Source organism: Lissotriton helveticus, chromosome 6, assembly GCF_964261635.1.
Source record: "Lissotriton helveticus chromosome 6, aLisHel1.1, whole genome shotgun sequence".
In the NCBI taxonomy this organism is placed as follows: domain Eukaryota; kingdom Metazoa; phylum Chordata; class Amphibia; order Caudata; family Salamandridae; genus Lissotriton; species Lissotriton helveticus.
Genome location: NC_136067.1, coordinates 23,306,730 through 23,330,137, shown reverse-complemented (window position 1 = coordinate 23,330,137; position 23,408 = coordinate 23,306,730).

Genomic DNA, 23,408 nt, shown 5'->3' with positions numbered 1-23,408 from the left:
TTTGGTAATATGCCCCAACGTCTGTTAACGTTCGATTCGAAGGAAATCAGGAAGTGTTGAAAAACATTGTCTGCGCCATCTTGTCTTTTTTCAAATGCCACACTTTTGTCGTGCACGGCAGCCATTTTAGATGCCTTGACCAGACCCACTCTGTGCACGCTGTCGATCCTTAGCATGGCTCCCCACCCTCGCAAGCATCTCACCCAGGCAGTGGTCACCCCCGCTCTCTGTCTTATGCATGGGTAATAAACCTCCCCCCATCTGCGCTGCTCTTCCCTGAGAATCACACCCTGTGCCCGCCCGACACCTCCCTTTCGCCCTATTCACTACCGCACCCTCTGACACTCCTTTTCCTCTGTGTCCGATTGTCCAGGCCGGTCCTAGGCTATCAGCTAGCCCTGCAGATGTAGTTTATGGCCACAGCTATAAAGAATCACCCCTCTTCAAAGGAGTTATAGTAGATCAAGGCCCACACTCGATGAGATCCGTCACAGCAGAAGCGTTGCTATTATCTGAAAACCATCCTGTATTGTGATTGGGGAGGGGACCGAGCGTGAAGCGGAAGATTCCAGGGATGACTCTTTGTACATCAAAGTTTTTACAATTATGTGTCACATTAAAAATATATAGCACTCCGACAAAGTAGTAAGATTATAAAACTTTAATAATTTATAAATATATACAAGAAAACAAAAATAGTAATAACATATAAACATTTTTAGGGAAAAACAACGAAGTAGCGGTCGGCTGTGCGAATAGTCCCAACGCAGCACAACGTCCAGATTTCCGGCGTGGGGCGTCGCGGGGGGTGGGTCATCAGTAGCAAACTGTTGTGCGAATAGTTCCAAGGCAGCAGAACGCGCCGAAATCTAGATGACACGAAAGTGATGTCTAGTAAGTTGCCACCCAGCAAATAACGGCGTGGGGCGTCGCGGGGGGTGGGTCATCAGTAGCAAACTGTTGTGCGAATAGTTCCAAGGCAGCAGAACGATGGCACCAAGGTGATGTCCAGTAAGTTGCCGCACTGGTTTTGGTATCCTACAATGCTGCTCCGAATAATGGCGTGGGGCGCCCCGGGGGAGGCGGCGTGAACGGGCCTCTCCAGGTGGAGTGTCATCTGTTGTAGTGGGGCGCCCCTTTACCGTTTCAGTTGCCATTCTGTCCGTTTTTGGTCCACTGTGTCAAAAGCCGCAATTCAGCTGAGTTGCGCCCACTCTTGCGGTGCAGCGATAGGCGGCTGTCACAGGACTCTCAAAATGGCGGCAGGCTCTTTCCTTTTTGGGCCTGGTCCACTGAAATGGCCCTGGGACACCTTGGAAATCGGACGCATGTCTGCTAGGTCTTGGACCCCATTCTCGAAAGCGTCCCCTCCGCCTTGAGAATTCATCAAAAGTTTTGGGGGCCCCGACTCCTGCAGGCTTCTGGTGGGGAGCGGCTGCCATGATTGCTCGCGGAATGACCACGACGGAGCTACGAGATGGTGGTGCTCTCATGCTGACGCCAGTTTAGTCTGAAACATCCAGAAACAAGGTGGGGCTTTCATCGTTTGGGAAAAAAAAAAAGTTTTCATCCAATGAAAAGTGTTGTTTTTAGGTCATATGATCAAGCCTTCCATCATTAGGAAACCAAAAGTAAAATGAACCAATGAAAAGTTTTATAAACAAGTCACATGACCTGTTATGCGGCATAGGGTATAAAATGCGGAGAAAATACGTTGGCACGTGAGGCGGCGTCAGTAGCGGACCGATGTGCGAATAGGCCGAAGGCAATACAACGCGCCAAGATCCGGATGGCACCGAGGTGGTGTCCAGCAAGTTGCAGCACTGGTGTGGCCATCCTACAATGCTGAAAGTCGGCGTGGGGCGCCCCGTTGGCCTGTGAGTTTGCGTCAGTAGCGGACCGATGTGCGAATAGGCCGAAGGCAGCACAACGCGCCAAGATCCGGATGGCACCGAGGTGGTGTCTAGTAAGTTGCCGCACTGGTGTGGCCATCCAACAATGCTGAAAGTCGGCGTGGGGCGCCCCGTTGGCCTGTGAGATGGCGTCAGTAGCGGACCGATGTGCGAATAGGCCGAAGGCAGCACAACGCGCCAAGATCCGGATGGCACAGAGGTGGTGTCTAGTAAGTTGTCGCACTTCTGTGGCCATCCTACAATGTTGAAAGTCGGCTTGGGGCGCCCCGTTGGCCTGTGAGATGGCGTCAGTAGCGGACCGATGTGCGAATGGGGCCAAAGGCAGCGCAACAATATTTTCTGACTGACACCACAAGGCGCTGAGATGCCAAGATCCGGATGGCACCGAGGTGATGTCTAAGTTGCGGACTGATGTGCGAATGGGGCCAAAGGCAGCGTAACAATATTTTTTGTATGGAAGATACCACTAGGCGTTGAGATGCCAAGATTCGGATGGCACCGAGGTGATGTCTAGCAAGTTGCTGTACTGGTGTGGTCATCCTACAATGCTGAAACTTGGCGTGGGTCGCCCCATTAGCCTGTGAGATGGCGTCAGTAGCGGACCGATGTGCGAATAGGCCGAAGGCAGCACAACGCGCCAAGATCCGGATGTCACCGTGGTGGTTTCATAGTTGAGAGGCACTTCATCTGCAGTGGGGCGCCGAGATCCGGATGGCACCGAGGTGATGTCTAGCAAGTTGCTGTACTGGTGTGGTCATTCTACAATGCTGAAAGTCGGCGTGGGGCGCCCCATTAGCCTGTGAGATGGCGTCAGTAGCGGACTGATGTGCGAATGGGGCCAAAGGCAGCGCAACAATATTTTCTGAAGAGAAGACACCAAAAGGTGCTGACATTCCAAGATCCGGATGGCACCGAGGTGGTGTCTAGCAAGCTATGCAGTTGAGTTGTGTGCGCACTTGCAGCGAATAGGTCGAAGGCAGCATAACAATGTTTTTTGAATAGAAGACACCACAAGGCGTTGAGATTCGGTTACCACCGAGGTGATGTCTAGCAAGTTGCCGCACTGGTGTGGCCATCCTACAATACTGCTCCGAATAACGGCGTGGGGTGCCCGAAGGGGGGGGGAGCCGGCGTGAATGGGCCTTCCTAGGTGGAGGCTCGTCTGCTGTAGTGGGGCGCCCCTTTACCGTTTCAGTTGCCATTCAACTGAGTTTCGGCTGCTCTTGATGCTACAGCGACAGGCGGCTGCAAGAGGACTCTCAAAATGGCGGCCTGTTCTTTGGATTTGGGCCTGGTCCACTAAAATGGCCCTGGGACACCTTAGAACTCGGACGCTCGATTTTTTTTTCCTTTCCAGTACATGCAAAAAAAGGTAAATGCCCGGTACGTTACACGCTTCATCTGCCACGATGAACTCTCCAGAGGAACCGAAAAAATATATAGTTGTGGTAACTATACCATGCATCGTCATATGGAGAGGTGGCACCAATTAATTATAGTGCTGCATAAAAGAGAGATTTGGAGGAGAACCCCTGACCTGCTAGTACATTCATCAAAGAAGTGGCACTGAGAGCTTCAGAGGCAAGGGAAACGGTCCCAAATATTTAGAAGAACTTTGGAAAGATTAAAATGACATGTTTAGATTGTGGCAAATTAATTTCATGTGGACAGATGAGTGTTACTCTAATAAATACAGCATATGAACATCATCATAGTCGATGGTTGGTAGAGACATTTTGACTATATCCTGGACCTGCCCGTCCTCGCCCAAAATGGCGCCGGAATAAATGGGACTCGTAACTCCTTGTTGTGTACTGGTTGCAGAACCTTGAAATCACGAGATACGTATGCAGTTTTGAAGCACATGGCGGGCGGGGACGAGAATTGATTGAATATTTCGACATCCCTATTGATATTAAGTTCTGATGTGTTATTGATTACTGTACTGTTGAAAGTTCGAATTAACGTCACCCATAGTACTTGCCCGCAAATGTATATCTAGATAATTTTATTGTAACTGGCCCTGTCGTATTTTAATTATAAAATGTACGTCCACCGATTCCGTAACTGTTAGACACCTTAGTTCTTGCAACCTAATGGCCCGCCCGTTACAATCCTCTACAGTGTAAATGTCTATTCATCATATACGATTACAGTTTGCTCTGTGGCAGGCCCACGTGGTTATAGGCTCGTATTTGTATAATGAAATGTTCACAATAAAGGTTTTTAAAAGAAAACATGGTAGTAGTATATACATTGGTAAAGTTTTTAATAATAGTGACTGTTTTAGAATCATTAAAAGGCAAGTGAAATAAAGCAGACCAATTACATGAAGGGTAAAAGGTATAATACGAAGGAACGCAGTAAAGATAAATGGTCAAGGGCTGTTGTGTTTTCTATTCCTGCAACATAAAGTGATCGATAAGAATCTCATATTCAGGCGTATCGGCGACTAAGACAGCAGGTCGACCCTCTTTTGCTCAACGGCTCCGTCATGGGACGAAGAAACGCTCTTTTTCTCGAAAAAAAGAATATATTTTACTTGCAGGACAGTTGTAAAATTTCCGGGAAAGTACATTAGCCTGGAACATTATAACATATATTTAAGAAAAAATATTGTTCGGAAGTAATGAAAAGCGTAATTTTTAGGTCATATGACCAAGCCTTTCATCATTACAATAAGAAAAGTAAAATGAACCAATGAAAAGTTTTATTAACAAGTCACATGACTTGTTATGCTTACGTTACGCGCTGCGCGCCCCGGATGACTTCCGGATGCGCTAACGCGGCGCGTCATATGACGCATTACGCGACAACGCAGGTACAGAATATAGTCAAAATGTCTCCACCAACCAGCGGTCGGAACACAACCCCTTTCAGCAGGCTAAATAGTTCTGTTAAATGACAACAGAAGGGACAGGCAACAAGAACCATCAGTCAAAGAGGGGAGGGCTAGTTCTTCTCTACCGGGTTACATTGGGGCGCTACCGGAACTGATCGAATTGGTAGTCTACAGTGTTTCTGGATGTTTCAGACTGAAGCTGGGGTTAGCATGAGAGCAGCACCATTTCGTAGCTCCGTCGTGGTCATTCCGCAACCAATCATGGCAGCCGTTCTTTATCGTTATTTTGGGCGGGGTGGGTGGCGGAGCCGAAGTGTTTTGCAGCCATCATTGTGTGGAGTTCAGTTCATCTCACTAGTTTTGTATTTGTCATGAGGGGTTGTTCCTAATGTTTCTATTTTAGCGAGGTCAAAAAGAGATCCCATTAGTGGCCTACTGATTTTGCTCGATTCCTTTTCTTTTTTTTTACACGATTTTTCGTTATCTGCAAAGACTAAACAGAGTATTGCGACTCTGTGTTTGTTTGTAAATAGAGAATGAACCAAAGAGAACTAATTCTAAAACAGTGAATACTTGGATAACAATCAATCAAATGGAGAGAGAAGCAGGCACGACGGATTACAACGGGGGCAAAGGCCTGCGTTAACTACCTTTCACTATCTGCAAAGAGAGAGTACTCCTAATAGAAATGAGGGGGGGGGGGCACCATTCAAAGCAGATCAGTGTGCATAAACACGAAAATGTTTTCACTTACCACGTACTTGACATTCGACAGCTTATGATATTTGCTAATAAAAAACCATTGAAATTCACTGAAAAAACCATAGGTTATAGACCATATATAGTTAGGAATTAGCATTTACAAAACCTTGAAAATTCACTGAAAAAACCATAGGTTATAGACCATATATAGTTAGGAATTAGCATTTAAAAAACCTTATTTTACTCACACAAAACCATTGAAATTCCATATATAGTTAGTTGCACTAACTATATATCGCGCACCCGCAATCCACTGCTGATCATGTCACATATTACATCATTCATGACATGGTCAGTGACATCACTGATGACATCACTGATGACATCTCAAATGACATCACTGATGACATCACTGATGACATCTCATTTGACATCATTCTTGTGCTAATACGATAAACCTCTTCAGACTCTAATATAACCTTAGATACACTCAGTGTATACAGACACTCACACACTGCCACTCATCCATGGAGTTACTCACACACCCAGTCAGTCATGCAAAGAAACAATCTCACTTCCATTTCTTCAACTATACAGTTAAACACACCTTACTTATTGAAACATATACTAACACATATTTACTCTCTTATACAATCCCTGATACAAGTTCACAATGATCGATACAACCACTCACTCATTCAGTGGCTCTCATGCACAGTTATTTATATATGCCAACTCTCACATGTACTGTGTTTTACATATGTACTTACTATGACATGTAGCATTGAGATATCCATTCACTCATCAATACACTCATGCACACAGTCAACTGCCCATGTAGCTGTTTCCACATGCACTCTTGAACTCATACACCTAGTGAATAAACTGCTCACACATCTATGCATAGAGTCACACACCTTCCAGCCACCCCCACACAAACTCAATCTCCCATAGAAATACTTGGGCAACCAATTAATAACACATATAGCCTCTCGTATAGCTAATGATCAACACATGCAGCAGTTTACAGAACAACAGACATAATGATGCACAAATTAAGACAGTTTAGTCACTAACCCATGCATTCAGTGAGACACATTTAATCACTCACTCATACAGTCAGTCACGCACCTACTAAATCCTTCATCCAGACACTTATACATCCACTCATTCTTCAATATGTAAGACATATTTTAACTTTACAGAAACATACAGTCACTGGATGTTGTCATCAGTGATGTCATCAGTGATGTCATTTGAGATGTCATCAGTGATGTCATCAGTGATGTCACTGACCATGTCATGAATGATGTAATATGTGACATGATCAGCAGTGGATTGCGGGTGCGCGATATATAGTTAGTGCAACTAACTACATATGGAATTTCAATGGTTTTGTGTGAGTAAAATAAGGTTTTTTAAATGCTAATTCCTAACTATATATGGTCTATAACCTATGGTTTTTTCAGTGAATTTTCAAGGTTTTGTAAATGCTAATTCCTAACTATATATGGTCTATAACCTATGGTTTTTTCAGTGAATATATATATATATCCACCACAATCGTTTGTTGCAAGTACGGATAAACAATATCACAGCCAACTTAATCCTTTCATAGCATGTTTTTTTAAGTTTGGTTTCGGCCAAATTCGGAGTCCAACTCCCTTCTCACGAGTGTATATATATATATATATATATATTACCTACTGGCGGTCGCCAGTAGGTATATATAGTTAGGATTTTTTCTCTATGGGTTTTTTGAAAATTCTATGTCTAATAACTTTGGCGTTTGTGGACGGAATTGGCTGAAATTTTCAGGAAAATGGCACATTTTGTTTCTGAGCAGCCCTTGAAAATTTGGGGGGGGTTCGTCCAGTGGGGGCCGAGAAAAAAGGGGGGTCCCAAAACGTGTTTTTAACATTGAGTTTTCCATAGGGCGGTTGGCCTCACTTTTAGCCCGAACGGCTGAATGGATTTGCACGAAACTTGGCAAAATTGTAGGGACTGGTAGCCCGATGTGCCTTTTGTAGGTCTCAATATATGTGCTCCAGTGGATTTTGAGAAATTAACGTTTAAAAAAAGATATATATCTGTAACAGCGGACCGGTTAGCGCTCTGGTTCGCGGACTTTTCGCGCAACGGAGCTTTGTGAAGCGAAGCTGATTGGTTCTCCGGCGTCTGTCAACATTCCAAACAGTCCGTAGCGGCCGCCATCTTGTCTCTCGGTAGGATCGAGAGACAAGAGGAGGTCAAAACAAAGGGGGAAATAACTATAAGGGGGCATAGTAGATCCTCGCTGACCCCCTAGGTTTGATGTGGAGGTTTTAAAAGGGCCCCGCGGGGCAAAAAAAAATAATAAAAATAATAATTGAACGGCTGAATGGATTTGCACGAAACTTGGCAAAATATTAGGGACTGGTAGCCCGATGTGCCTTTGCTAGGTCTCAATATATGTGCTCCAGTGGATTTTGAGAAATTAACGTTCAAAAAAAGATATATATCTGTAACAGCGCTCCGCTTCGCGTAACGGAGGTTTGCGAAGCTGATTGGTCATTCTGTCACTGGGCTATAGTTGGGCTACATCTGGCTGATATTTGGGCTACATTTGTTTTTTTGTGTGTCTGGCGGCCATCTTTGGGCTACATTGGGCTACATTGGGCTTCATTGGGCTACATTCGGCTAATTAGCAAATAGCTCATCGCAAACTAGGAATGGTAAAGAATCGCTATTTATTCCTTAAAGTTCGCTATTTAGGAAATGCAAATAACTTTGATGATACATATGGCGGTTCATCTCTAACAAGATAAGAAGCATAGGGATAGATTTATGATGACTGGCGCATCACCAGGGATGTGTTAGTCATTCTGTGCCGCTGTTCCGTCACCTATGGTGTGCTGCATTTACAATGCGGCGCATCACGGGGCAAAAACAGCACAGATGCGTGATGTATCTGTGCCGTAAAGGTGGCGCATTGCTGGAGTTGTATCGCAAGTGTGATGAAGGTCCAGCAAGGGTCGGGGGTGCCCCTGTCGCAGGGTTTCTGTTCTCACACAGAACTGTGGACAGAGGATTGGAACCTCGGCGAATTAGGGTGTCCCAAAACTCACGTTAGTAATCAAAAACTATTTAGCAAGCTAGGTACAGTGTCACATTGGATATAACAAACTCTCAATGTTTAGACAATCCATAATATGAACTTATAGTACCTCAGGATACGTGGAACTCATGAACAGTCGGTCGTTATATATTTCTTAGAAACCAGAACATGGAGTTAAGAAGAACACATGTGTATTTGAAATGTTTATTTACTAATGCCGTCTTCTCAGGCGTAGTACCTTAGATAATAAAAGTACACATATTATCAGTAGCAAAATTACCAGCATAGTTACTAGTACATAAAAAGTGAATGGTGATAGTATGTTAACATGCTGTAAATGAATAAGAGTTAGCAACACTTATAAGCAGCCGCGGGCCGTGGAGGGAGTTACGGTGGGGCAGGGAGGCGGGGAGGGGGACGGGCAAGGTAGAGAGGGCTCCACCCTGCTTCTCCCCCTCCCCGCCTCCCTGCCTCACCGTAACTCCCTCCACGGCCCGCGGCTGCTTATATCTCACCCTCCCTAATACACATATTATATTATTTGCTAAGAAGGTCTCTTTGTGTTGGTTTAGGGCGTGCCCATACTTTAGTGTCTTAGATTTGAAGGAATCACATCAGCATACACCAGCTCTCTCTTCATGTGAACCGCATCAACTGTTGTGTATGTGTGTTCGGCAAAGCAATATAAAACCCGCCTCATGCCCAGAATTGGCAGAAGTTGCACTTATGTTATGAGTATGAAGTCGTGGAGATCAGACCTCATAACAATTCTGTATCGTGTTGTTCTTGAAACTTTAGCACTCGCTGTACAGATATAGTTTAACAAGTAAAGCAGATAGTAGACCAATAACATATTATTCTCATGTAAACCACGATGAACTACTAGGTGGAAAGCTAAAGCAACAACTAAATGTCGTGTGCAGAAGTTGCAAAAAAGGAAAAATGGCGTTTAAACCGGTAATGAGCCCATGCTAACTTAACACGGTGTAAAGATATCCAGGACCTAGATGACACCTCCTCATGATCCGGAAACGAACTGAATAAGATAATAGAAGTGCCATCTCATGAGAGCAGATTGCAAGTTTATATGTGGACGGTCCGCAAGGTAAAGCATTAAAAACTAGGAAAATTCAATGCTAAAGAAAAATAAAACAGCCAAGTACTTTATCGAGTCTTAAGCCAATAGGCAAGGTAAATAATAAAAACTTGACAATTAAGTCAATGAATTGTCAATGAAATGCTAGTACTCAGCATATGAAACATGAAAAAGGTCTATGACATAACTGTGTATGCAAAATAAGCTGCAACAGCCTCCAACAGGAAGTCACCGTCTTCATCCGAAAACAGTTCAGCCATCCAATTTAAAAGCGGAAAAGAACATACGTGCTCTCCCAGCACCGGATCCTCTATCACCATCAGAGGACAGCTCGGTGGGTTTTCAAGAAAGCTGTGTTCCAAGAAAGACTGTGCTGCCGCCAGTAAATTCCAGGGACCAAGTAGTCCATGCATCAATGCCACAGCCATAATCCTTTCGCCAGGACAAATCAACTCGTGAGTAATGATAGGAGTCATCAGCTGATTAAAGTCGACGTCAGGAGAAACCGGTCCGCAGAGACACAAATCAATGGCCCAATCGAAATCACAGGTCAGGCAGTGAAATACAGGCTGGACACAGGTGAAGTAGGAGAACCGAAAAGATAATCCATATGCCGTGCTTAATATCGCCAACGGCATTGTGCCATAATATTCTAGCATGCGATTGCGGAACAGTGTCAGCAGCTGCAGGGTCGGAGGTTGCATAGGAGGGACATCCATATTTAAAAATGTAAAAAAGCACAAGAGCGTCCGCTGGTAATGCAAGTAAAAATGCAATCCACGAACCAGAGTGGAGAAAATGGAATGAAAGGGAGCAGGGATGACTCCAAAGATTTTCTCAAATGAAGTCACGAGACCACTGGTAACAACTTTAAAAAAGTGTGCCAGGGATTTTGTGGAGGATGCGTTAAAGATAGTCGGAAACATGTTGCTGAAATTGAAAGGCAAACCTGTGTACGGGTGTTCGCTATGTGAAGTACGAAAGTTTCACGGGCCGAACTCAAGGCCACCTCTCTCTGAGACAAAAGAGCTCTTATTCTTGTCATGCCGTTGAAACGTGTCCCAAGGTTGGTATTTGTGGCCAGATTGAAAACTCCCTATGTTCATGTGTGGGAGGAAATAGAACATTTCTGCAGCAAATAACCCGTTCACTTACTGTTACGATAAAAGGAATACTTTTAATTAACTCAGAACAATCTTCATTATTGAGCATCAAATAACTACCATTTTCCAACAACTTGAACGTGGGGATGATAGCAGGAACTGGCGTGCCTTGCAACACGCAAGCCATATTTGGTCGGTGTTTGTTGCATGAATCGTGTAACTGTATGTGCCTACACATTAGTGAATGATCTGGCGTCTCAGTGCATTCCTCTCCATTCAGATAAACTTCTTGATCATCTTTGAAACATCTGTATGTGTATGGAAGCGACCAGACCTCATGAACAAAAGCACTACCTAAAGGTTCATAAAGACCTATTGGTATATATTTCATACAATTTGAAAACTTATATAAAGCAAAAGGCAGCGTTATTAAACCGTGGATAAGGCATGTTGCCAAAAAACCCGCAATCCTCTGCTGATGATGTCACTGAGCATGTCATGAATGATGTAATATGTGACATCATCAGTAGTGGATTATGGGTAATAGTATCTCTAGTTTACTCCCCTATAGCTGTCTTTCTTTTAACATAAGTGTGTGTTTCCTTCCCTTATACTTACTGTTTTTGGTTCGCTTCCAGTTCGCGTACCAGCGAGCGAACTAGGAAGCGAACTAAGAGAAATAGAGGTTGGCACAGTTCCAAATATTGTACCAATTTTTTAATAACGGGGAGGTAGTTCTGAAAAGAACTTTTTTTTTTATTTTTCTGAACATTTTTTTAATGTTTTTGAATTTTTCGGAACAGTTTTATATTTTTTTGGGTTTTTCTTGGAGGGGGCAATGAAAACGATTCATTGTAAAGGGCTCAACAGGAGCAACAAAACAAAAAAAAGAAGTATTTATTATTTTGGGCGTTTCGGACAAACTTGCATATGATAGTCAATAGCTCTGTTGATCAGAGTGATGCTTCTTTCTCCGTAGGAAATGAATCCATCGCAAAATACGCAGGTGTGTTTTACTTCACCAAATCTCATTTGTATATTTGGCACCATCTCCCTGCCCTCTGGTCCCGTTACTTCCGGTACAACAGATCTTCTGGCCATAATAGGGAGATTATCTAGGTCGTTCCGAAACTGTGCAGCACTGTAGTTGTTAGGATGCCACCTAGTCATATGGCGATGCATTGTGTAGTTTCCGAAACTGTATTTTTTGTCGGTCCCTCTGGACAGTCTATCTTGACATATAAGGCAAGTTACGTATCTTGCATTTACTTTTTTCTGACCTTTGGGAATTTTAAAAAATTGCCAAATGAAGTTTTCTTTCCGGTGAGACGTCTTGGGCTGCTCAGGCAAAAACTGCCTCTCTTCGTGCTCGTCCTCCTGTTCCTCTTCTTCTTCTTCTTGTTGAATTACAACTTGAGCAGGTGGTCCACTCTTCCTTGGATGTGGTGGAGGTGGTGGGGAAGCACCAGCTGAAGCTACTAAAGAAGCCATTGCTCAGTGATCACAAAGGGTCTTTCTCTCACAATGATGAAAGTCAGAGTGAGGAAAGAAGGAGGGATTTTCATCATTTGGGAAAAACAAGAGTTCTCAACCAATCAAAAGTGTTCATTTTAGATTATATGACCTAGTCTTACATCATTAGGAAACCAAAAGTGAAATGAACCAATGAAAAGTGTTATTACCAAGTCACATGACTTGCTGTGTTTACGTTAAGCGCTTTGCAGGGCCTCCCGGTTTGCTTCCAGAAACCTGCGCTTTGGCACTCGCTTCGCGTACCAGTTCGCTAACGTAGCACGTCATATGACGTATCACGCGACAACGTGGAACGTCATGCGGACGGGAGGCGTCACGATGTTGTTTTCTAACGCGGCACTTGCGGTAAAGAAACGTTTACCGGCTCGCGGTCTATTTCGCGGCATCAAGGTCAGCTAACGGGAAGCTTCCCGATTCGCGAAGCGGGAACGAAGAAAAAAAAATATTTTAAAAAAAAATTATTCATAAACATATAAAATATATTTTTGGATTTAAAGAAGAATACATTTTACAGCTACAGATATTAGCTGTTAAAAAACCAATGAAATTCACTGAAAAAACCATAGGTTATAGACCATATATAGTTAGGAATTAGCATTTACAAAACCTTGAAAATTCACTGAAAAAACCATAGGTTATAGACCATATATAGTTAGGAATTAGCATTTAAAAAACCTTATTTTACTCACACAAAACCATTGAAATTCCATATATAGTTAGTTGCACTAACTATATATCGCGCACCCGCAATCCACTGCTGATGATGTCACATATTACATCATTCATGACATGGTCAGTGACATCACTGATGACATCACTGATGACAACATCCAGTGATTATGTGTTTCTGTAAAGTTTAAATATGTTTTACATATTGAAGAATGAGTGGATGTATAAGTGTCTGAATGAAGGTTTTAGTAGGTGCGTGATTGACTGTATGAGTGAGTGATTAAATGCGTCTTACTAAATGCACGGGTTAGTGACTAAACTGTCTGAAAGTGTGCATCAGTATGTCTGTTGTTGTGCAAGCTGCTGCATGTGTTGATCAGTAGCTATATAAGTAGCTATATGGGTTATTGATTGGTTGCACAAGTATTTGTATGGGAGACTGAGTGTGTGTATGGCTGGCTGGGAGGTGTGTGACTCTGTGCAGATCAATGTGTACTTGTATCAGTGATTCTATAAGAGAGTAAGTATGTGTTAGTATATGTTTGAAAATGTAAGGTACTCTATGTTTAACTGTGTAGATTAGAAAATGGAAGTGTGATTGATTCTTTACAGGACTGACTAGGTGTGTGAGTAACTCCATGGATGAGTGGCAGAGTGTGAGTGTCTGTATAGGTGTATGAGTGCATATGATAGTGTTGTAAAGATGAGTGATTGTATGTATGAATGATTGTATGGGTGAATGAGTGAAGGTGTGTGTAGACGTAGGAATCAGTGAGTGCGTATGTAGTAACTAGTATTGGTGTGTCAATGGTTTCAAAAATTATACTCTGTATGTAACACTGGGTGAAACAGAGGTTATATTAAAATGTGAGGAGATGCATTGTATTGTCACATGAATGATATCATCAGTGATGTGGTCATTGATGTCAAATGAGATGTCATCAGTGATGTCATCAGTGATGTCATTTGAGATGTCATCAGTGATGTCATCAGTGATGTCACTGACCATGTCATGAATGATGTAATATGTGACATCATCAGCAGTGGATTGCGGGTGCGCGATATATAGTTAGTGCAACTAACTATATATGGAATTTCAATGGTTTTGTGTGAGTAAAATAAGGTTTTTTAAATGCTAATTCCTAACTATATATGGTCTATAACCTATGGTTTTTTCAGTGAATTTTCAAGGTTTTGTAAATGCTAATTCCTAACTATATATGGTCTATAACCTATGGTTTTTTCAGTGAATATATATATATATATATATATATATATATATATATATATATATATATGTAAATGTACATGTATTTATATAGCGCAAATCACCAACATGGTATCTAAGCGCTTGCTTAGGGAACCCGTCCTGGTATTCCCCTGTGAGATACCCCGGCAGGGTGTCCACAAGGTGAAAGCCAGGCATCCCACCGTGAGGGGCCGTAGTGGAGATTAAGCAAGCTATTGCCCAGAGTCGCAGAGTGTGACCCCGTGAGTCAAGTAGGCACCGGAACGAGAATTATCGAGTCCGTGGAATTTTTGAGCCCGAGACCCGCCGAGGCGGGGAACCGAACCCTGGTCCACGGCCGATCTAAGCTTCCGGGTCTGCCGCCTCTAACCACTGAGCCACGCTTCTCCACTATAAAATATATATATATATATATATATATATATATATATATATATATATATATATATATATATATATATATATATATATATATATATATATATATATATATATATATATATATATATATATATATATATATATATATATATATATATATATATATATATATATATATATATATATATATATATATATATTCACTGAAAAAACCATAGGTTATAGACCATATATAGTTAGGAATTAGCATTTAAAAAACCTTATTTTACTCACACAAAACCATTGAAATTCCATATATAGTTAGTTGCACTAACTATATATCGCGCACCCGCAATCCACTGCTGATCATGTCACATATTACATCATTCATGACATGGTCAGTGACATCACTGATGACATCACTGATGACAACATCCAGTGATTATGTGTTTCTGTAAAGTTTAAATATGTTTTACATATTGAAGAATGAGTGGATGTATAAGTGTCTGAATAAAGGTTTTAGTAGGTGCGTGATTGACTGTATGAGTGAGTGATTAAATGCGTCTTACTGAATGCACAGGTTAGTGACTAAACTGTCTAAAAGTGTGCATCAGTATGTCTGTTGTTGTGCAAGCTGCTGCACGTGTTAGTCAGTAGCTATATAAGTAGCTATATGGGTTATTGATTGGTTGCACAAGTATTTGTATGGGAGACTGAGTGTGTGTATGGCTGGCTGGGAGGTGTGTGACTCTGTGCAGATCAATGTGTACTTGTATCAGTGATTCTATAAGAGAGTAACTATGTGTTAGTATATGTTTCAAAAATGTAAGGTGTTCTGTGTTTAACTGTATAGATGAGAAAATGGAAGTGTGATTGATTCTTTTCAGGACTGACTAGGTGTGTGAGTAACTCCATGGATGAGTGGCAGAGTGTGAGTGTCTGTATAGGTGTATGAGTGCATATGATAGTGTTGTAAAGATGAGTGATTGTATGTATGAATGATTGTATGAGTGAATGTGTGTGTAGACATAGGAATCAGTGAGTGCGTATGTAGTAACTAGTATTGGTGTGTCAATGGTTTCAAAAATGATACTCTCTATTTAACACTGGGTGTAACGGAGGTTATATTAGAGTGTGAGGAGATGCATTGTATTATCACATGAATGATATCATCAGTGATGTGATCATTGATGTCAAGTGAGATGTCATCAGTGATGTCATTTGAGATGTCATCAGTGATGTCATCAGTGATGTCACTGACCATGTCATGAATGATGTAATATGTGACATGATCAGCAGTGGATTGCGGGTGCGCGATATATAGTTAGTGCAACTAACTATATATGGAATTTCAATGGTTTTGTGTGAGTAAAATAAGGTTTTTTAAATGCTAATTCCTAACTATATATGGTCTATAACCTATGGTTTTTTCAGTGAATTTTCAAGGTTTTGTAAATGCTAATTCCTAACTATATATGGTCTATAACCTATGGTTTTTTCAGTGAATTTCATTGGTTTTTTTAACAGCTAATATCTGTAGCTGTAAAATGTATTCTTCTTTAAATCCAAAAATATATTTTATATGTTTATTAATAACTTTTTTTTTTAATATTTTTTTTTCTTCGTTCCCGCTTCGCGAATCGGGAAGCTTCCCGTTAGCTGACCTTGATGCCGCGAAATAGACCGCGAGCCGGTAAACGTTTCTTTACCGCAACTGCCGCGTTAGAAAACAACATCGTGACGCCTCCCGTCCGCATGACGTTTCGCGTTGTCGCGTGATACGTCATATGACGTGCTACGTTAGCGAACTCGTACGCTTACCGAGTCGCAAAGCACAGGTTTCTGGAAGCAAACCGGGAGGCCCTGCAAAGCGCGTAACATACACACAGCAGGTCATGTGACTTGGTAATAACACTTTTCATTGGTTCATTTCACTTTCGGTTTCCTAATGATGTAAGACTAGGTCATATGATCTAAAATGAACACTTTTCATTGGTTGAGAACTATTTTTTTTCCCAAATGGTGAAAATCCCTCCTTCTTTCCTCACTCTGACTTTCATCATTGTGAGGGAAAGACCCTTTGTTACCAGTGAGCAATGGCTTCTTTACTAGCTTCAGCTGGTGCTTCCCCACCACCTCCACCACATCCAAGGAAGAGTGGACCACCTGCTAAAGTTATAATTCAGCAAGAAGAGGAAGAAGAGGAACAGGACGACCTAGATAATCTCCCTATTATGGCCAGAAGATCTGTTGTACCGGAAGTAACGGGACCAGAGGGCAGGGAGATGGTGCCAAATATACAAACGAGATTTCGTGAAGTAAAACAAGTCTGCGTACATTGCAGTGGATTCATTTGCTACGCAGAAGGTAGCATCACTCTGATCAACAGAGCTATTGACAATCATGCTCATGTTTGTCCGAAACTCCCCTAACAATAAATTCTTTTTTTTTGTTTTCTTGCTCCTGTTGAGCCCTTTACAATGAATCGTTTTCGTTGCCCCCTCCGAAAAAAAAACAAAAAAAATATAAAACTGTTCAGAAAAATTCAAAAAAAGTAAAAAAATGTTCAGAAAAAGAATAAAAAAAATATAAAACAACAAAAACAATTTAAAAAAAAGTTCTTTTCAGAACTACCTCCCCGTTATTAAAAAATTGGTACAATATTTGCAACTGTGCCAACCTCTATTTCTCTTAGTTCGCTTCCCAGTTCGCTCCCCGGTACGCGAACCGGAAGCGAACCCCAAAATTTTTTTTTTTAAAAAGAACAGTAAGTATAAGGGAAGGAAACAGACACTTATGTTAAAAGAAAGACAGCTATAAGGGAGTAAACTAGAGATACTATTACCCGTAATCCACTGCTGATGATGTCACATATTACATCATTCATGACATGCTCAGTGACATCATCAGCAGAGGATTGCGGGTAACAGTATCCCTAGTTTATTCCCTATAGCTGTGTTTCTTTTAACATAACTGTCTGTTTCCTTCCCTAATACTTACTGTTCTTTTTAAAAACAATTTTTTAGATCAGTCAGAAACAGTGAAAGTAATGAAATATAAAAGACTACGTAGAATATGAGCACTGTATGCAACAACTTTGACACTTACAGAAGCCTCACCTTCTCCATGCCTCCTACACAGTTCTACATGTACATCATAAATGCAAACAGAACAGAATTAATTATACATGTTAAATGGTTTATTTTTGCTGTTCTCAGAATGTATCAAATTTCACTAAAACAGTGACTTGAAGGTATTCATCATATAACAGCGGGGAAAAAAAAACACAATCAAAATGATTGTGTTTAAAAAACCCATACAACATTAGAAATCAGAATTCAGAACTCCTTAAAGTTAACTTACTTTCCATGACGGCCAAGGATGTCCTATGAACAGCTTACACTCTGTTGTGCTGTTATTACTTTCAACCCGCCACTTTCTGAAATAAAACCTCCATCTTTTTTAAAAACATGTTACATACAATAAATGACTTCTTGCTCTCTACCACAAGATTCCACAAGGCCAAATCTTGTCAGAGCCATGTATAACTCTTGGATTTCTTGTTAGCCAATCCCGTCTTTTCGCATTTCCACAACTTTCAGAATTAAAATGTTGAAGATCATTTACACAATCCTGTACTAGTAATATCTTCCCCTTCTTGCTCAATCATGTTCTACATTTCCTATCACACTGATACTGCTTACTATGAAGCAGACTTACACTACCTTTATGACTAGTACAATTATTTAATTCTCTACATCACTTTTAATCACAAAGCAATGTAAAACAGTAGACAGCATTGCAGACTTACATTCCCTCTACTCCATGTTTTGATTCGCTGCTTCAATTAGCTTATAAAAAGAAATAGTTTTTCTGAACTCATTCAAAGTGCACATATTTCTCAATAACGTCCAGTGTTATGGTAAAAAGTTATGTCTCTGTACTACACTTATCTTCAAGGCCAAATAGTGTAGGAGCCATGAGAACTTCTTGAAATTCCTCAGAGCACATCCCGAGATTCTTTCCCTAAAATTTTGGTTTTAAAAACACCAGGTAAGAGTTTTTAAGGTCATATGGCAATTTTTTTTGAAAATTAAAACAGAATCATTGCAGAATGACCAGCCATTTCTACACTTTAAATAAGCTGTATAATGTCCTGATGTTATTGAAGAACCATCATGATATATAATTGCTACAGTTACAAAAGTCCTTCCTGATATTGACAACTGTGAAGCCACAAAATTTTTAATTAAAGTTGTCAATTTTGTTCCATCAGGCCTACATCGTTGGAACATTAAAATGACATACTGGCCATATGTTCGTATAAATAATGTGGACATCATTTCAGATTTACATTGCCTACACTCCATATTGTGATCAGCTGCTTTTACTAGCTTATTAAAAGAGACTGATTTACTGTCTGGCAAAGTTAAATATATAAATCTTTCTGAGTCTACACTAGTACTACTTGATACCCTACAGTTCTCGCAGTCATGCTGCCATTGATAAGAAAGCCCAAACAGATGATCTACATCTACACCTTCAGCATACAATACATCAAGCATATACATTAAAAACTCCTGACAATCTTGCTGACTATTTTGAGAGAATTGTGTTTGGCCTGAACATCTGTCTAACAGATTTCGAATTTCAGACACACTTTCTATGTTTGTTCTATCAGTGCTACATTTCTCTAACACAGAATTTAACAAACTGCAAAATCTTTGATCAGAATTGACCACAATCTCTTCTTTTACATTTTGTAGAGAAAACAAAACATTAATCACTACATTAGCATAGCAGTTGACACCAGAACTGTTTTCAAATTGAAAACCAACAACATCTTCAACAGAATCCTTTTTGTTTCTGCTTATAATTTCAGGTTCATCGACTTTTCGTCTTTTTGCTACAACCTCCCCAGTATTGGTCACATTTCTTCGTTTCCGGCCTACCACACGTTTCTCAAACAAAGGATACTGAGGCAAATGTGGCGCATACTCTCTTCTCAACCTATTGTATTCCTTAACACAATCTAGATCCGCACAAATGTTTGTGACATCACACTCAATCAAGTACAATCCCGATAAAGTCCTAACTCGTGACAATGCCACATATGCCATACCCTCCTTGAACACAGAACTGCCAATATTCACCAATGCACAGTCTACACTTAAACCTTGCGATTTATGGATTGTCACCGCATATGCCAAGCAAACAGGAAACTGCTTACGACGAACATATAAGTCTTTTACAAGCAAAAATCTAGCAGAACAACGAGCAATTAGCTGTACTTCCTCAATGCCATCAAATTTAATTTTTAAAAATTCAATTCCATCTCTATTTCTGTATTTCACAAAATCAACAACATTACCCATTGATCCATTTACCAGACCTCTTTCAACATGTAAATTCCTTCTTAAAATTATACGGCAGTTCAAGCACACATTCAGAGTCTTTTCAAAACCCGCAGTTTTAGATATACTCTTCTCTAATGAATCCAATTTTGTTTTCAGATTCTCAGACAAAATAATTGTTGATCCCATATGCTCTACTCTGTCAATAGCTTCCAATTTCACAATCTCTTGCTTTTCTAAATGCAACATTTTGTTGTTGAATTTGGCACATTCTGCAAGAGTTGGCATCAAACATATTCCAGATTTTTTCTCAGTAACTTTCTGAAAAATATTCTCAGGCACAACATCTTCGTCTGGATATAAATTTGTCAGTAATCGTGCATGTAAAGCTTCTTTCCCATGCTCGGTCACTTTTCCAATTCTAACATCTTGTAGAATAGTCTTGTAAACTTCATCCTTTGCCTGACGCATATTTTCATGCAGTTCAGCATAATTGAAGTTTAACCATATATTGACGTTGCCAATACTCCCTAAGCACTTCCTGGTATCTTCATGCGTGAGCATTTTGAACACAGGTTGCCCTTTCACTGGTGTCAGCTGCAGAAGATCTCCGAAAACAATTATGTGTTTGCCACCAAATAACACATCATACTCTGTTTTGAGAACTTCTTGCATTCTCAAATGCACAAAGGCAAGCATGACATTGGAAACCATGCTTACTTCGTCAATGATAAGAAGTTTCATTTTCCTCAAGACTCTTGAAACTTCAAAACAAGCATCTCCAGATAGCTTGTGATATTCTAATTTGTTGTCATGCTCCACTGGCAGCATCAGTAAACGATGTAAAGTAATCCCTTTAATGTTATGTGCTGCCAGTCCAGTTGGAGCGGTGACAACACAAGACAGCGATGACTCTGTCCTTTCCTGCAAATAACATGAAATTGCTTTAATAAGGAAACTTTTTCCAGTTCCCGCTTCTCCACTCACGTACAGTCGGACAGGCTTCAACGACGTACATGAGCACTCTTTCTTGTCATGACTTAATCCATGATCAATTTGCATGGTAAGTTCGTCATATATTTTCCTCTGCTCAACGTTGAGTTGTCTTTCCAACTCTTCTAAGTTAACCGCATCCTCCTGAGCATGTGCCATGGCTCTTTCCACTTCATTCATAGCAGTGGCAGCTTCATTTTCGATAAGAGGTCCTCCTAGTGGATCCTGACTCAATGAAGCAGAACTCTGACTGTCCTGAGAACTGTCTCTGGCAATCTCGGCTGCAATCGTTGCTTCCTGCTCAATTTCCACATTCAACATTTCTACATATTTGGGAAAAGCAGGACATTCTATGGTCTCCTTGGCAGCATTGAATGAGTCTTCGTAACAAAGGAAATCTCCAAGCAGTTCCTCTTCTGCACGCCAAGGCTTAAAAAGTTGCAAAAGTGCTAAATAGAAAAACTCCTTTTTTTCAGGAGATTCGCCACTCAATTTTCGATGGTTTATCAAGTGGCATTTTCTTTGCTTGACCAGACATCCCTCACTTCCTATTACAGCATACACTCCTTTCTCAGTATCTTCTTTGATGTTCCTCTTGAATATGTAATTTTGCAGAACCTCATACAGACAAACATTCTCGAGGTGACTGCTTCGATTTGGATAATATGTATCCAACATGTTGCTCTTCAAAATGTCGGTACTGTTTGGCTCCTTTTCCGCCAAATACTCAATTTCCCGCACAGGTTTCAGAACTCGATTACGCGTTGCAGCAAGACCAACACTCGCCCAAACGATACTCCTGGACTTGGCATAGAGACTTGCTGAAGACAACCGGTCAGAACATTCGTAAGCTCCGATTTCTCGATGCGACAACATCTTCAGACTGAAACTGTACAACTTCTTGCTGAGGCTCTTTTCATGGGAAATGTCCTCCCACATATCCTTCAATTCTGTCTTCTCTTTTTTGGTGATGTAAGATGTCACATACCGAGCCACAGCCATACAGTTATCAGCCACAAACTGTATATCCATGTTAGCATTCCACATGGACAAAATCACCGGGTTGTAGTCGTTAATGTACTTAGACTCTTCATTCCTCTTCAAATTGTATGTGTTTTTAGGTGATTTCTTCATCACATTATGTCGCAGCGAAGACATCAAACTGTTCACTCTTCCTTTAGAAATCACCGATCGTGGAAAGCCGAAACGACATTTGGTGTAGAACTTGTCTTTGTTCCGGAATTTACGACGACAGTACTTTCCACATCGATGGCTTTGGAAACGTAGAACTTTTTCTCTTAGGCTTTTTTTCTCCTTTGCGTTTGGAACAGCACACGTAGAATACTGTTCTATGAAACTCATCACTGAGTCGTCTGCATCCGTTCCAAATTTAGGTGCATCCTTGATCCACAGCAACATATGTATATGAGGAGCACCTCTTGCCTGGTACTCCTTCCTCCAGAAGAAATCCAACACCTCTCCAAGAGGTGGATTCTTCTTATTCATGATGAAAGACATCATACCTTCAAATCTATGATTGAAGTACCTACATACATTGACTGGATCCAAAGAGCACAGTTCTCCGGGTGTCTTGAATTCGATGTTTTCTACGTTAGCATTTGCCTCTCGTAGAAATTCAAGTAAGTCTTCCCAGCCATACTCAGCACAGCTCAAAGTGAGGAACCATGTGGGAGTTCCTAAGTTCCTTAGCATACATTTTAAATCACCATGACGACGGTACCAGTACTCATTAGTACCACGCTGACACGCCATGAGATTAATCAGGTGAGAATCCAAAATACTGTCTTGGACATTGACTTTATCCATAAAGTCACTTGCCGAGATGTTTTGCATGTGTATACCACTTTTCAAGATGTGGTTCACTGCATATGACAGTCCAGACAGATCGCTTTCAAACAGGAGATGAAACAAATAAGGAATGCATTGTCGAAACCTAGGATCTCCTGCATACAATCGCAAAGTCCGGTATTCAGAAGCAGGAATTTGATGAGGTCGCTCATCATATCTTCCTCCCTGACCTGTTGGAAAAAGCTGTGGGAAACACCGAGCTTCCAAACTTTCCTCCCAAACACTAATGGGACTCCCTTTCGCTTGTTTCATTTGAAACAACTCAATAGCATTCCCCATGACTTCCTTGGAATGCAAAGGATGAACACTATAATGTTCATATATTTCTTCACTAGTACAGGGTTCTACTTTCTCAATTTGACCAGCACACAAATCGTTATCCTCTTCCTCACTTACTTCCTCTTCTGCAACATATACATTTTTATAGTACTTATTATATTTTTTCAAATACAATGTTGCCCTTTTGACTTTCCTAACATCTACTAAATCTTGCCATATTTTCTTATTCTTTGTCGGAACCCCATTAACTAAGATAACAAGAGGTTCCTCTTCCACTTTTTCTACTCCAATTGTGTTAATGTTTTTCTTCAAATCTAGAGGCAAATAAACAACTCTTCCCTTTAATCCT